Source organism: Equus caballus, chromosome 19, assembly GCF_041296265.1.
Source record: "Equus caballus isolate H_3958 breed thoroughbred chromosome 19, TB-T2T, whole genome shotgun sequence".
Classification (NCBI taxonomy): Eukaryota; Metazoa; Chordata; class Mammalia; order Perissodactyla; family Equidae; genus Equus; species Equus caballus.
In genome coordinates, this window is record NC_091702.1 from 9,819,186 (window position 1) to 9,834,555 (window position 15,370).

General features: G+C 43.7%; 1 protein-coding gene across 2 annotated transcripts in view; it reads right to left on the minus strand.

Moving 5' to 3' along the window:
* SSR3 (signal sequence receptor subunit 3) overlaps positions 1-15,114 on the minus strand; it is a 38,813-nt gene extending 23,699 nt beyond the window's left edge. Inside the window, exons 1-3 of one of the 2 annotated variants that reach the window (XM_070242357.1) lie at positions 14,901-15,114; positions 4,133-4,247; positions 2,260-2,368 (exon numbers count right to left, since the gene is read on the minus strand). The gene's annotated coding sequence lies outside the window, so the exon portion shown is untranslated. The remainder of the gene's footprint in view (positions 1-2,259; positions 2,369-4,132; positions 4,248-14,900) is intronic. The other variant, XM_070242358.1, reaches the window with a different exon arrangement.
* Positions 15,115-15,370: the final 256 nt, after the last annotated feature.

The window sequence follows — 15,370 nt, forward strand, 5'->3', positions numbered from 1 at the left end:
ATCAAGAGGCTCCAACAATGTCCTTAGGACTTTCTTATTCGTCATCTCTTGTCTCCATTCATCTATGCTGGCATCGTTCTCTCCAACATGGACAATATGGATATTTTCCTGAAGGAAAGCTGGTTATATTACTCTCTAGTTTATATCATCTTTATGGCTCTTGATCCCAGAAGAATAGATAGTAATTTTCCTGAGGAAAATTACCAGCAGAGACACTGGTTGTCTACACTGAACCCACCTCCATGGTTGGGGGGGATCAAGCATCTGATTGGCAAAGCTGATGTCTGGGGACCACATCTAAGGCGTGCAGGAGGGCCAGCTCCACTTTCCTGCGTGGCAGGAGGAGTAGGGATCTCGAGACAAGGAAGAAATGCCTGCCAAGCAGGTAAGAGGTCAATAGTCACACTATCACAGGCGAAAGATCATGAGAGGGCAGAGAGGAGCAGGCTGGTGATTCCAGGCCGGAGTAACCAGGTGCGTTCCTACGCATTCAGGAGCCAAGAGCGGGAGGTGTGGTCCCCAGTGGGGATGGACATATGAAGGCACCCTCATTTGTTTAACCATTCCATACTGTTAACCATTTAGATTGTTCTAATTTCCTTTTTTAGCAGTTACTCTGCTAAGAACTACTTTCTTTTTTCATTTATTTTACAATAATATTTATTCACTTATGATTGTAAAATAAACATATGTCCACAATAAAATTGAAACATAAATACCTACATTTCTACTACCCAAGGGCAACCAAATTGTATGTGTGTATGTGTGTGTGTGTGCATTGGGTCTATATATACATGCATAAAATTGATATATATTCTTCAAAAAGAATTTTCATTCATGATTAAGACTAAATTAGAAACATTTATATCATTAGTCTTTGATATCAGAATTCTGAAAGACATAGAATATTTCATCATGTAACTTATCAAAAAAATGTCAGCCATTTCTTGATTTGGGGATGTTTAGGTTGTTCCCATTTTTTCGCTATTATAAGTAAATCTGTATTAATTATAAATATTTGTCTACGTCTCTGATTATTTCTTTGGCATAGAGTCCTAGAAGTGGAGATACTGGGCCGAAGTGTGTGAACACCCTGTGAGTACAGCCACACAGACTGGCCCAGGGTCAACTAGGCTGAGGTGCAAGTGAGGGGGGGACGACACTCCGTAAGGCAGTCAGAGTGGGAATGGCAGGAAGCCAAGAAGACCTAACTTGAACGTGAAGTCCTAACACTGGCTTCATGGAGAAAACACAGGATCTGTTTAGGTTGCCATTCAACAAGATCCCATCTTTCTTTTTTTAAAGATTGGCACCTGAGCTAACAACTGTTGTCAATCTTTTTTTTTTTTTTTCTGCTTTTTCTTCCCAAATCCCCCTAGTACATAGTTGTATATTTTAGTTGTGAGTCCTTCTAGTTGTGGCAAGATCAAATCTTAACATAGGTGAATTGGGGGTTTCACATTTTAATTGACACAGCTGTCCCTAGTGGACTGGCCCGGAGGGATACAGCCCCCTGCACCCCTCACCTCCACCTCACTTCTACTTTAAGTTGAGCTCCATCTGCCCCCGGCTACCCAAGCTGTCCCAGAGAGAATTGTCTCCACCCGGGAATGTGTGTAGGACAAAGAGGAGAATTTTCTTCACCAGAAATGTTCCACAGTCTTTTTTCACACAGCAGTCAGAGGGAGGGAACAACACTTTCCAGAGGCGTCTGCAGACTCTCTTCTATGAGGAGCAAGAGAAACAGGGGCTGCGGGGGGAACAGAGTTCTCCAGCATCCTGGCAGAGCTGGCAGCTGTGGGGAGGCCTGAGAGGCAGCTACAGCTGGGAAAGGAGTGTGGGGGTGAAGAAGGAAGTGAGACGGACCACGGCAAGCACCAGAGTAAGAGTGCAGGAATAAAGAACTTCAGAGAAAAGAACTACGGCCAAGAAGCATAGCTGGGAAGCATTCTGTGAGGTGCCGTGTATCTGGTCCGGCTCTTTAAAAATGCCAGCAGCAAAGAGCTGCATGAATTTTCAAGGCTTCCAGAGGCAGATTCCTGTTTGTTTTGAACGTGACTTTGACAGCGACTGCACCACATGAAACCTGGAGGAAACTTTTCAAAGTAACCAAACTATGAGCCCCCATATTCTCCTTAGAAAGAGACACTCACTCTGTTTTCCACAGGATCTGTAGAATGCATTCGTGCCACTTTTTTCCTCTCTGGTCCTCCACCCAAATGTGTAATAGCTTTCTGTTCTATGACCGGATGGACTTACTATGGGGTTATGCAAAAGGTATTCTGAAGTAGGTTCTTCTGGTCTTGTCCTGTGTCTGCCGTGGCCTTGATCCAGAGCTTGACGCCCAGTGCTGCGGTATGCGTGCTTGCTAAATTATGGCGAAGGCAGGAAAAATAACAGTGACACAAGGAGAAACTTTTCATTATTACAGAAATCTGCTTTGTCTTCATTGATTCATCAAATCAACAAACATAGATTGAGGGTTTAATACAGATAAAGCTCACTTCTTCAGTCTGTTGTACAAACCGCTTTTCTGCTCTCCCTCAAGAATGTGACTTTTCATCTGTTGATCATTTTAAAATTGGCTCTAAGCAAAACACATTGTGGAATGAAGAAGAAAGCAGTTTCTGGCTGATAAAGACCTGGCTTCTATTGTCGGAGGGCAGAAGAGGTCAGGCGGTGCTCTTCATTTCTAAACAGCAAAGCATTCTTTCTGTATTGAGATGTTTAAAATTCTTTGATCAAGAAGTGCTTTGGCCCGATAATTAAGGAATGTACTTGATTTAGTTTATCTTATCTGAGGATGAAAGGAGAAAAGAAGTGTGGTTTGGGAAGGGAGGAGGCCTTCTTAGGACACCAGCCCCAAGAAAAAAGAAGATAGGCCAGAACAGCCTCATCAGAGGAACGGTGGTGGCGAAGAGAAGCGGACAGAGGTTTTAGGAGTTAACGGAGTGCAGCGGCTCCGCTATGCTACGCTACAGGAAGAAGCCAGACGGGGCAGAGGGAGGAGAACAGGGGAGTCTGTGGGCTTCAAGTAAGTCTTGGTCTCTCCTTCTACCACGCTGGCTTCACGCCTGGAATCTGGTGCGCAGACCCCCTTCTCTGCTAGTCTCTCAGGTCGTCTGAGGGCAGGCGCTTGCCACAGGAAGGGAAGGAGGGGTCGTGGTGGGGGAGAGAGTGGTTGAGTGACCGACCCTCCTGCTTTTCCAGCACTCTCTAGGTGTTAGCACTGACAATCCTGCATTCCAGGAAGTCCCTCCGTTCCCTGCAAAACTAGACAGTTGGTTATCCTATTCACCAGCCTGGAGTGGTCTTAGGGAAAATTCAAGCATTCACGGATTCACTTAGACATACTTTTTTTCACAACTTCAAAATATTCAGATTGTCTACACAAACACCAAGTCACTCGGTTATAAACCAGAGAGGCATGAGTATGGGACTAGACAGAATGCGGGCAGTGGGGAGGGTGTCGGTCCTCGGAGCAGATTTGAAACGTATCACCGCAAATCCAGGGCAGGGAGATTTTGCAACGTTTTTAGGAAGCAAGCAATGATAAACATACAGAGAATTTACTTTTTACTCATTTAAAATTTGTAGAATGCTGTTGATATTCTCTTTATTATTAATGTTTTTATATCAGTACACATTTTTGCTTGTCCATTTGTTTGGGATTTAGAGAATGTAACTGTTTACAAGGGATTTCACAGGTTAATTTGCAGCCACGCCCCCCCAACCCAGTGCTTCCCATGGTCTCAGCTGTTCAACGTTGAACCCTCCCAACATGGTATGAAGATGGAAACCTCGTGCCTAGGGAGGCACTGTCTCCACATCTCAGTGTTCGGCTGAGAACCATCCCTTTCACATACTGCTGACGCTACAAGTTCAGTGTCTCTAACCTAAACCAGTCGCTAGACATTTCAACATTGCCGAGTCCTCTCCACTCTCCTTGCCCTCTATTTCCTCTTACTGATGCACAGAGAACTCAGGCCGCTTTAGAAGCCTGCCTCCTTGCCATCCTGCCAGCAGAATCTCAGCCCTGACTCCAGCCACACCCCTCTGTTCCTCCGTCGCCCCTGACGTGCTGCTTCTTATTTCTAAGTCATGTCCTCTACCTTGCTGACTCCGTCCTTACCTCCATCGTCCGAGCCCCACGTCATCCACCATCACCTCTGCCTCCATGTATCTTCAGCTGCTCCTTCTCTGTGGCTCGGTTCTTCAGCATTTATACACGCTTAACTCACTTCCATCTGTAAAAGAAATTCTTCTTCTATGCAGTTGTTCTCAGCGCTGGCTACTCATTAGAATCACCTGGGCAGTTTTAAAAATTGATGGTACCCAGGCTGCACCTCACGACCGTCAAGTCAGAATTGCCAGGGTGGGGCCCAGGCGTCAGAATTTTTTTTTAAAGCTCTCCCGTTGACTCCAGTGTGCAGCCAGGATTAAGAAACACTGATCTAACCTATCTATCTCTCCAGCCACCCCATCTGTCCTCACTGTCAAACTTGACCTGCTGCCCCCTTCTCTGACCCCTCATTCTTGCCTCCACCAGCGTCCTCTGGCTCCTGCACCCTCCACTCCCTCTCTGCCCTCCAGCGCCTCAAGGTCACAGAGAACCTCCCATTGCGAGGTCCCACTCTGCAGGCCTTACCTCGCTTGACTGGGCAGCGTGACAGGCTGACCGGCCCTCCTTGCAGCGTCCCCCTTCTCCGGCCCCTCATGCTGCCCTCTCCTGGCTGTCTCCTCACGCTGTGCCTTCCCCCTTTTCCCAGGCTTCATCCCCTCAGGTTCTGTCCTTGTCCTTCTCTACCCACTCGTGTTTGGCAATCTCATCCACTCGCTTGGCTTTTATTGCCATCCAAACGCTAATGACTCTCAAAGAGCCTAACAGCTTCCCTGGATGCCCCGAAATCCCGCCGCCTCCTGCACAGCTCCACTCGGGCCTCTCAGAGCACCCTCAAATTCAGTGCCAAGACTGAACTCTATCTCACCGCACACCCCCAAACACGTCCTTGCTTCATTGTTTCCTATTTCAGTTGACATCCAGTTGCCCGAGTAACATGGGCATTTCCTTCTCATCCAGTCAACCAAGTCCAGTTGGTCCTATCTCCGACGTAATTTTAATTTGGTTTTCTTTTTAAGTGTTACTCCTCTGGGAGGCTGTCTCTGATCCTAGACTAGGTTTGGCCCCTGCTCTGTGCTTTGAGAGCGTGCAGTCCTTGCCCTAGCACAGCACTCATCAGAACCCATAGTAACTGCTCACCGTCTGACCCTCGAGGACAGCACGGAAGGTGTCAGGGACTCCAGAAGCACAGTCTCCACCCACCAGCCTCTCAGAGTCTAGCGAAGAGCACTGATCGTTGGAATAGACGCAGAAAATGCGTGTGTGAGGCTCTCATATTCTGTGGAAGGATTGCGTGAGTTGTGGCTGTGCACACTGGCTTGAGGGGACAGGGGAAGCAATCTTGTGGCTTCTCCCTGCTTCAGTCGAGAGCCTCACAACAAGTAAGTCTGCTGAGTTGATTCCAAATGAATTCTTTCGGGGAGAACAGAATAAATTGCATGTATCTTCCTTTAGAAATGCTGACCCTAATAGTTAACAATACTGTATTGTGTATTTGAAAGTGGCTAAGTAGATCTTAAAAGTTCTCATCACAAGAAAAAAATCGTAACTATGTGTGGTGGTGGATGCTAACTAAACTTCTTGCGGAAATCATTTCACAATATATACATATATCAAATCATTATGTTGTACACCCAAAACTAATACAATGTTATATGTCAATTATATCTCAATTTAAAAAAAAAGAAAGGGGAGAAAAAGGAAAAACAAATGCTGACCTTAATTCTGAAAGCCCTTAAACCTAATATGGTCTGAAAATCTAAGCATTTTAATTCTATAAACTAGTCTGAAATAATGTTAATAAAAAGTCTTGGTATGCCTGTTGCAAGATCTATTGTGTATTTATAAATACCGTGTGCATATTAAATATTCGAACATGTATTATAATTTACTGTATAGTGCTTACTCCCAATTTTCTCTTCCTGAAAAGGATCATGCAGCTGTTAATTAAGTTAAGAAAGTCTGTTCCTCAGTTCTCTTCCACTATATTAGCTAAAACGATGTGGTCCATATACGGTGGGAGCCATGGAGAAAAGATCAAATCTGGTGATCGTGCTACTGGTTGAAATTCTGCGACCTTTCACATGTTTGTTTTCAAAGGGAACAATGAAAAAAAAGTTCTAAAAGCTGTTTCTTTACACTTTTATTAAAGTACAGTTTCTGAAATAAGTTCAAATTACCAGTTCCAAGAAAGGCTGTTTTTCCTTAGCGCTCACACGTGGCTTTCAGGAGTTCCCGGCTTAATAATTTGTTGTAGCGCCAAACCCCTGGCTTCATTTCCTTTGCCCATCTGCACATTTTGCATGCATACGGGCTGTTGGTGTGCATATGTATCCAAGCCTTTGCATATGGAATGAGTATAGTTTCAAAAGCAGGCCCATAAAAGTTCCAAAGGAGGTGGTGAGCGCTTGGAGGGCGTCCAGCCACCCGCTGCAGATGGCGCTGCTGGGATGGGGGCGTGGAGGCAGGGCGTTCCCAGCTCTGATCAGTCAGCCTTTGCTTGGCAGGAACCTGCGTGCTCTTGAATGGATGGCGCTGGCTCTGTGTGTTTACTAGTTATGAGGCGCTTTCACATGGCGCTAACTGTGAAATTCACGGAGGAAAACGCAAGGCTCTTTTTAATGAACGCAGAATAATGTCTGCTTTCTTTTGCAACTTGGTGCAAACAAAAAAAGGTCTGAAGGCTAAAATCAGCGTCAATATTTGATACTGATGAAGAATAATAATGATCATCAAACTCTCTAACTTGCTGTGAAAGAGGAAACAAAGAACAATGGGTTAGTTATGATCTTAGGGGTGTCTCAATCTTTTTCACTTAGCGCCACAGAAAGCCAATTGTCTAGTGAAAGTAAAGGTTTATAGGGATTTCAGTCATTTTACCGCCCGAGGAGGCTGCTCAGTAGGAAAGGGGAGTGGAGGCAATATTTGATCTAAGGAAGAATTAGGTTGGGATGGGGGGACCTGTGGAAGGTCTAATTTTGGAGTGTCTAAGTTTGAATTCAGTTATTTTTACACTCTACTTTATACTGATAAATTAAATTTGCAATATAGTTCTCGATAAAGGACAAAATAACCAATAACTGATTGGTTTAGACCCTGAGCTCCACCAACAAAGCAATTGCATTTGGGGATAGTGGCTGACAGCTCAGGTCAGACCTGAAAGCTAGAGAAAGGGGACAAAATTGTGATTTACTTTTGAAAATCCTTGTTCCATTTATCTCGTGTTCCACAGTGTGCAGCGCAGCTCCTCGTACATAGTTGGCACTCAAAAATATTTGCTGAGATGAAATGACTGGCTACCAACTGGACAAGTACAATAAGGGCAGAGGGACGTGGCCATACGAACTGAGCTTGTGCTGTTGAGAGAGAATTGCCTCAAAGAGTTGAGTGACCTCTGAGGGAGGGAAAGGGGGAGGAGAAGTGGCTGATGTGCATTGTAACAAATCTCTTGATGAAATGAAAACACAAACGATCCCCAAACAAGGTGAAGCAATGAGAATCAAACATGATCTACATCATGTATAAGGGAAGGCGCAGTTTGCGTAGGAAGGACAACTTGAGGGTTATTATGTTATCCACGTGTACACAAATTCATTCCAGTAGTGGATATCCTACTTAGTAGGTGTCACTCTGGTCCCTCACTGAGGCGTGGCCAGCTGGCAAGCCATGGAGTGGCCAGCTGTATCCCCTGGTGCCTTCTTCAACATGTGGGTTTCTCAGATGAACTTTTTTTTATTGGGTTCATAATAATTTGCATCAACGTGAGATTTCAGTTGTACATTATTTCTTGACTGTCACCACGTAAGTGTTCCCCTTTACCCACTGTGCCCTCCCAACCCCCTTCCCCTGGTAACCACTGAACTGTTTTCTTTGTCCATGCGTTTGTTCACATTCCACATATGAGTGAAATCATCTGGTGTTTGTCTTTCTCAGACTGGCTTATTTCGCTTAGCATAATTCCCTCTAGGTCCTTCCATGTTATTGCAAATGGGATGAATTTGTCTTTTTTTATGGTTGAGAAGCATTCATTGTCTGTATATACCACATCTTCTTTATCCAATCATTGGTCGATGGGCACTTGGGTTGCTTCCATGTCTTTGCTATTGTGAATAGAGCTGCGATGAACATAGGGGTGCATATGTTACTTTGGCTTGTTGATTTCAAGTTGTTTGAGTAGATACCCAGTAGTGGGAGAGCTGGGTCATATAGTAGTTCCATTTTTAGTTTTTTGAGGAATTTCCATACTGTTTTCCATAGTGGCTGCACTAGTTTGCATTCACACCAGCAGTGTGTGAGGGTTCCCTTCTCTCCACACCCTTTCCAACATTTGTTATTTTTAGTCTTAGTGATTATAGCCATTTTAACAGGCATGAGGTGGTATCTTAGTGTAGTTTTGATTTGCATTTCCCTGATGATTAGTGATGTTGAACATGTGTTTATTGGCCATCTGTATATCTTCTTTGGAAAAATGTCTGTTCATCTCCTCTGCCCATTTTTTGATCAGGTTGTTTGCTTTTTTATTGTTCAGTTGTGTGAGTTCCTTATATATTATGGAGAGTAACCCCTTGTCAGATATATGATCTGCAAATATTTTCTCTCAGTTGGTGGGTTGTCTCTTTGTTTTGATTCTAGTTTCTTTTGCCTTGCAGAAGCTCTTTAGTCTGATGAATTCCCACTTGTTTATTTTTTCTTTTGTTTCCCTTGTCTGAGAGGACATGGTATTTGGAAAGATCCTTTTTAGTTCGATGTCAAAGAGTGTACTACCAATATTATCTTCCCAGAGTTTTATAGTTTCAGGACCTATCTTCAAGTCTGATCCATTTTGAGTTTGTTTTTGTATATGACGTGAGATAATGGTCTACCTACATTCTTTTACATGTGGCTGTCCAGTTTTCTCAACACCATTTATTGAAGAGACTATCTTTTCTCCACTGTATGTTCTTGGCACCTTTGTTGAAGATTAGCTGTCCATAGATGTGTGGTTTTATTTCTGGGCTTTCAGTTCTATTCCACTGATCTGTGTGCCTGTTTTTGTACCAGTACCATCCTGTTTTGGTCACTTTGGCTTTGTAGGACATTTCAAAGTCAGGGATTGTGATACCTCCAGCTTTGTTCTTTTTTCTCAGGATTGCCTTAGCAATTCGGGGTCTTTGATTGTCTCATACAACTTTTAAGATTCTTTATTCTATTTCCACAAGGAATAATGTCATTGGGATTCTGATAGGGATTGCATTGAATCTGTAGATTGCTTTGGATAGTGTGACATTTTAACTATGCTTATTCTTCCGATCCATGAGCAAGGAATCTCTTTCCATCTCTTTAAGTCATTACCAATTTCAGATGAACTTTTTGAAGGGCTACATTGACTTGAAAATTACTAAGACTGTGGTGAAATAACTTCAGAGGAAGCACATTGAAAGCAAGAGACAATCCATTCATCCTAACACAAACCTCAGCAGTCAGGCGGGTTGGTGGGAAGGTAATCGAAGGATGACACATTGGTCTATGCACTTGTTCCTGGATAACCATTTCTGAGAGTTATCTGTTCTTCAAAAATGAAGGCTAGTGAAAACTTTTTTCTTTTTTTTTAAAGATTGGCAGGGCTAACAACTGATGCCAATCATTTTTTTTTTTTTCTTCTGCTTTATCTTCCCAAATCCCCCTTGTACACAGTTGTATATCTTAGTTGCAGGTCCTTCTAGTTGTGGGATGTGGGACGCTTCCTCAACATAGCCTGACGAGCGGTGCCATGTCCGCGCCCAGGATCTGAACCCTGGGCCGCCACAGTGGAGAGCGCGAACTTAACCACTCGGCCGCGGAGCCGGCCCCTAGTGAAAACTTTTATATTGAACCTATTTCTAAGTTATTAGGTACCAGCTTTTAGGGGCTGTTGGAGGATGACTACTCTAGAGAAGGTAGCAGGAGCTAATCAAGTAGATGAGGTTGCCCAGGCCAGGGTGTAGAGAAGAGCAGAGGGCCTGGGACAGACAAGGTGAGTGTGTATATTTTGGAGAAGTGCGAAGTGGAGATCCTCAACGGGCACAGAAGGAACAACCTGAGACGACCAGAGAGAAACCAGGAGAGGTCACTGGGTGAGAGAGGCACCAAGAGAAGAGAGCGTTTCCAAAAAGAAGGAGGGAGTTTTAATAAATTATAATAGTGAGCTTTGCAGATTTACTCCATGATACTATTTTCTTTTGCTATTTAACTCCTTCAAGCTTCAGAGAGTTCTATACCTACCTGGGTGTTTCTGGGGTTAGTGATCCAGAAACACATGTAACATACCCAGATGCTTCATAAGTATGTAAGTTTTGAATAAGTCTAGCATGACAAGCTTCGTGAACCAAATATTAATCACATGAGGCCCAAAATAGAACCGTTCCAGAGGGGCCAATGTGATCAGGATTCGGGCCTTTCCCCTTGTGAAGACATGGCCCTGCTCCACCTCTCAGGACGAGCAGGTGTCTGAAACACTTCCAGGTATCACATCCACACACAATCGTAAAACTAGAGCTGAATTTTCTTCTGCTCTGCCATTGGGAAAGAACTGTCTAATATAAAAAACGGTGGAAAAATAATGCATAAAAAGAGCAATACACTCAAATTCACAGACACTGTTAATTTCTTTAGGATATTGATTACATTAGGTATTACTTGTTTGTTTTTGCAGTTCTCGGGGCAAATTAAAATCACAGTGAAATACCACTACACATCTACTAAAATGGCTAAAATACCCAAAAAATCGAAAACCAAATAAACCCCCAAAACTTGGCAATACCAAGGGCCAGTGAAGATATGGAGCAACTGATGAAATTTTCACATATTCCTAGTAGGAATACAAAATGGTAGAATGAGAAAGGCAAGAAAGCTGTCTGTCTATAAGAGTGAAAAGTTAGCTCCCAAAAGTCCCCTAAATGATTTCTCCCTCTCATCTTATTAGCCAGAATTTGGCATGTGTCCAAACCTAACCCCTGGCAAGAGAAATGGGGCCTTCAGAAACTGAGACCATGCAGGACCCATCTTCTGGTTCTGAGGCAGGGACCAGGCTCCTCTGAGTACTCAGCGTTAAGGGGTGGGGAGTGGCTACCTGAAGGCAATCAGGGTGTGATTATGAACCTGGCTGGGTGGGGCTGGGAGGAAACAGATGTCTGATAGGCAAAAACAGCACGTGGCCCATTCGCAAGGGCGACTAGGCCAGACCCTTCCCACCTCCAACCCTCAGTTTCTTCCTGGACCAACTGGGGATGTCCCCGTAACTGAATGGTTCAAGGTATCCGGCACAGACCTGACCTGGGCTAGGTGCTCAGAAATTGTATCTCTGCTGCTTTCAATTTATCTGCATGAGCATTTTATATAATAATATGTTATCTTTCATATTGATGCAAAAATTTTTCCAAGTGTATTGAGGATATATTAATTGGGAGAGTAAGACACCTATAGAAATTTGTACTGATTGTGTGGTCAATCTTTTCTTTTTTTAAATTTCTTTTAACACTTTTGAACTTAGAAAGTACTCCCAAACCCCTTTGCACTTCTCTTGACTGGTATCTAATACGAAGTTGCATTTTTCCTTCTAGTCTTTTTGAACGTGATTTGCTACATTCTGCTCTCTTTAATCCATATTGGATTTGGAAGGGTATTAGCTGTAAAATGAAGATCTGCGTTGAGTTCTTTCCTAACCAATTGTTTCACTATCACTTTAATAAGTGATATTAAGTTATTTAATAATAACACTTTCCCACGTTCATTATGATGCCTTTCTTACAACAGATTATATTCTTATAAAATTTGGAGCAAGAGACCGGGAAAATCTCTCCTCATGTAAACCACCCACCCCCTGCACACACTGCAACCACGTCTGTAAATTTAAGAACTGACAGCTGCATAAAATTCAGTCTTTCCACCCGGTCAACTGCCCTTCCCCTCCCATCTTCATTTAGTACCTTTGGCTGACTTTCTGTAGTTTCCCTCATATCGAGTCCCCACGGTGCTGATTCAGATCATTGTAGGTAGGTACAGTAATTCTTCCTGACTCTTGTGATTTGTCACTGTTAGAACAGCATGCTGGAGTTTCCATGTGGCTGCCTTGTGATTTTCTCCGTGTCAACTTCCTTATTCTTTTTTTGGCGAGAAATCTAGCACAAATTTGCGCACCTCTTTTCGTTTTAATCTACCCTCCAATTAGTACACTACTGGGCGGAGACTATTTTACAGTTTTTATAGTTCCCATATTCTTCGGCTTTAGCCAAACTGGATAGTTAATCCTTCAACATGCTGTGTACTTTCTCACTTCCGTGCCTTTCTCATGCTATTCCCTGGAGCTGGCAAGCACATGCCACCACCTCCCTGCTCGTTTTGTCCTGTCCAAATGCTAAGCATCAATGTTTGACATGTTGGACAAACCTAACAGGTAAATAAACAAAGATATATAGATTCAATGGAATATTATGCAATAACCAAAAATGAACAAAAGCGAAGAAGAGGAAGAGGTGGAGGAGGAGGAAAACATTTACTAAAATAGGTATAAACAAGTTGTACAGACAGCTTGTTTGTAAGTAGGTGTGTCGGTCAGTGCGGATTAGCATAACCGAAGGGCAGCAAGAACGAGGGCAGCCGGGGAGAGGTCAGAACCGGATCCTAAGATTTGTCTTTGCCAGAGAGAACTCTCTGTCTCTGTCTCTCTGTCTGTCTCTGTCTCTCCCCGTCTATCTTTCTTTCTCTCTCTCTCCCCTTCCATCTCTCATTGTTATTTTTTCTATTTGGCTTAATTCTCCTCCACCTCAGAGAGCCTTTCTCCTTGGGGCAGGGGCGGGGGCAGATGATGACCACCAGATTCTACAATTCTGTAAGCCAGTTCTGAAGTTTAAAAAGCGCTGGGAAGGACTCTGACAGGTATGGATTGACTGGCAATTGCCGTGATCATAGGAATGGCTACCTTGAGGGTCAGACCTGGAACAAGACTCCCCCTGTCATCAGAGAGAAGGGCTGGTGTGATTGGCAGTCTTGTCAAAACCACTTGGTTGGAGTGGAGAAGAAGTAGCTCCCCAAAGGAGATGTGTGTTGATTGGGGTGGGAAGGAGGGGAAGATCTCAGGAGAAGCAGCCAAGGTGCCGAGTAGACAGAAAACCCACAATTGCAGACTACAAATTGGCATGCAAGGCCATTTATGATCGCCCCTGACATGGCTCCAGCCTGCTTTCATCACTCTGTCCTTCTCGTAGTGTATTAGCAACAGTGAATTAGTTAGAGCTCTGCATCTCCTGAGCTCCACCATTGCACGTGCTGTTCTTTCTTTATCTAAGCCCTCCTACTCCTCCTGCCTCCACCTGCTTAATTCCAACTCATTCTTCAGTTCATATTGCAGCTGTCGCCTGTTCTAGGATGCCTGCAAGCATTCCACACTTCTCCCCAATCTGAGTTAGAATCCCGTAAGTGCTTATAGTACTTGGGGCTCACCTCTAGCACAGCGCATATCACATCATATGGTGATGCAGTCCAGCTAGTCTAAGCAGAAGACTTATTACAGGATACAAGGTAGCTTACAGAATTTCAGGGAAGCTAGGCAGCCCAGCCTGGATATTACCAAGCCTGTGAGCAATACAGCCAGGAGAAATGTCCAACTCCTACAGAAGCCCCGCAGCCAGCCACTGCCTGCTGCTTGGCCCCTCCAACTCTAGAACCAGGATTCCAGAACCCCCACAACAACTGTCATTGAAGAACAAAGCACCTCCCCCATCCTTCCTGCCTGAAGGACCTGTGGCCGCCACATTACGATGTTTGCCTTCACCTGCTAAACCTCTCCTCTACAGAAGCCTGTCACATAGAGAATCTAGCTGCAAGGGAAGCGAGAAGTGTCGTCTTTACTGCAATGGACAGAGGGTTGCAGGCATATTAAGTGAGCCAGTTTCTAGTGTCTTCCACAAAAGCTGTGTTAAGGGCATACAAATTTATGCTTTTCATACTGTATTGGTAAATAGTTTCACAGTCTGTATGAAATCTTTGTTCCCAGAAATATTTTTAATTTACCAACCATTTTATCTGACATTAATGTTGCTAAGCCAGTTTTCTTTTGGATACTCATTTTCTGGTATATCTTTTCCCCATGCATTTCTTTGTAATCTGTCTATGTTATTTTGTTTGAGGTATATAACTTGTAAGCAGTATGGATAACTGGAGTTTTGAGAAAACAATATAAGAGTCTTGTCTTTTAGTAGGTGAGTTTAAATATTTACTTTTCACTGTGATTAGGAATCTAACAACTTATCGCTGATAGTTTATAGTTTCTAATTTATTAAGGTTGTTCTTTTTTCCCTCCTTTTCTGTCTTCTTTTGGATTATTAGGTTTTTCTAATTCCTTGTCTTTTTCTTCAATAATTTTGGTAGTTCCACATTCTATTTCTAATCATTTAGTGGTTCTAACAGACAAGTTTATATTTTCCTAACCAAGTGAATAGTTAAGTCATATCTCTAGCCTCCTCCTGGACAAGACATTTAGAACAACATTACCTCCCTCCTGACTCACCACTTTCCCCAAATGCCCATGTTATTATTGTCTAGATTTTGGCCCAAAATGTTTTTATCTGTGCTTGGAAAAAAAAAGAAGTTTGTCTGTGTGCCTACTCTGGCATCTTGATCTAGAGGTTATGACAGCCGTTGATCTCTTCCTTTCTCAAATTCCTCCTGGCTGCATGGCCTTTCATCTCCATTCTCGACTCCCCATGCTGTGACCATTTCATGCACGTCTTATGAAGACCCACGGCTCCCTCGCCCCTTGCCTTACCTCGCACCGCCCTGCAGAACTTCCGCCTAGAGAGGAAGGGGACGCTCCCAGGCTGAAGAGCGTGTGCCCCGGGCCCGGAGAACGTGAAAGCACTGCAGCTTCCGAGCTCCCTCGCCTCCTCCTGCCCTTCTCTTTTTCAGCACATGACCTCGCCTCCTGCTTCAGAGGAAATAGAAGCCATCAAGTAAGAGCTCTGAAAATTTTCCACTTCCTCACCAATAACTTCATGTCCCCACCCATATTTCCCTCTCAGACTCACGTGAAGCAGTGACCGTCTTCCACTCCCAGGCCAGCTTTAGGACATAGCCCCTCGACTCCTCCTCCTGTCTCCTGTCTTTCTAATTCTCATTGGCCACCAGACAATACTAGCTAAACAACTTGGCTTGTAGTGAACACTTAATAAATACTTATAAAGGATACAAATGGATACATGTATCATATAGCATGCTTATAAAATGGCCATAATAGCT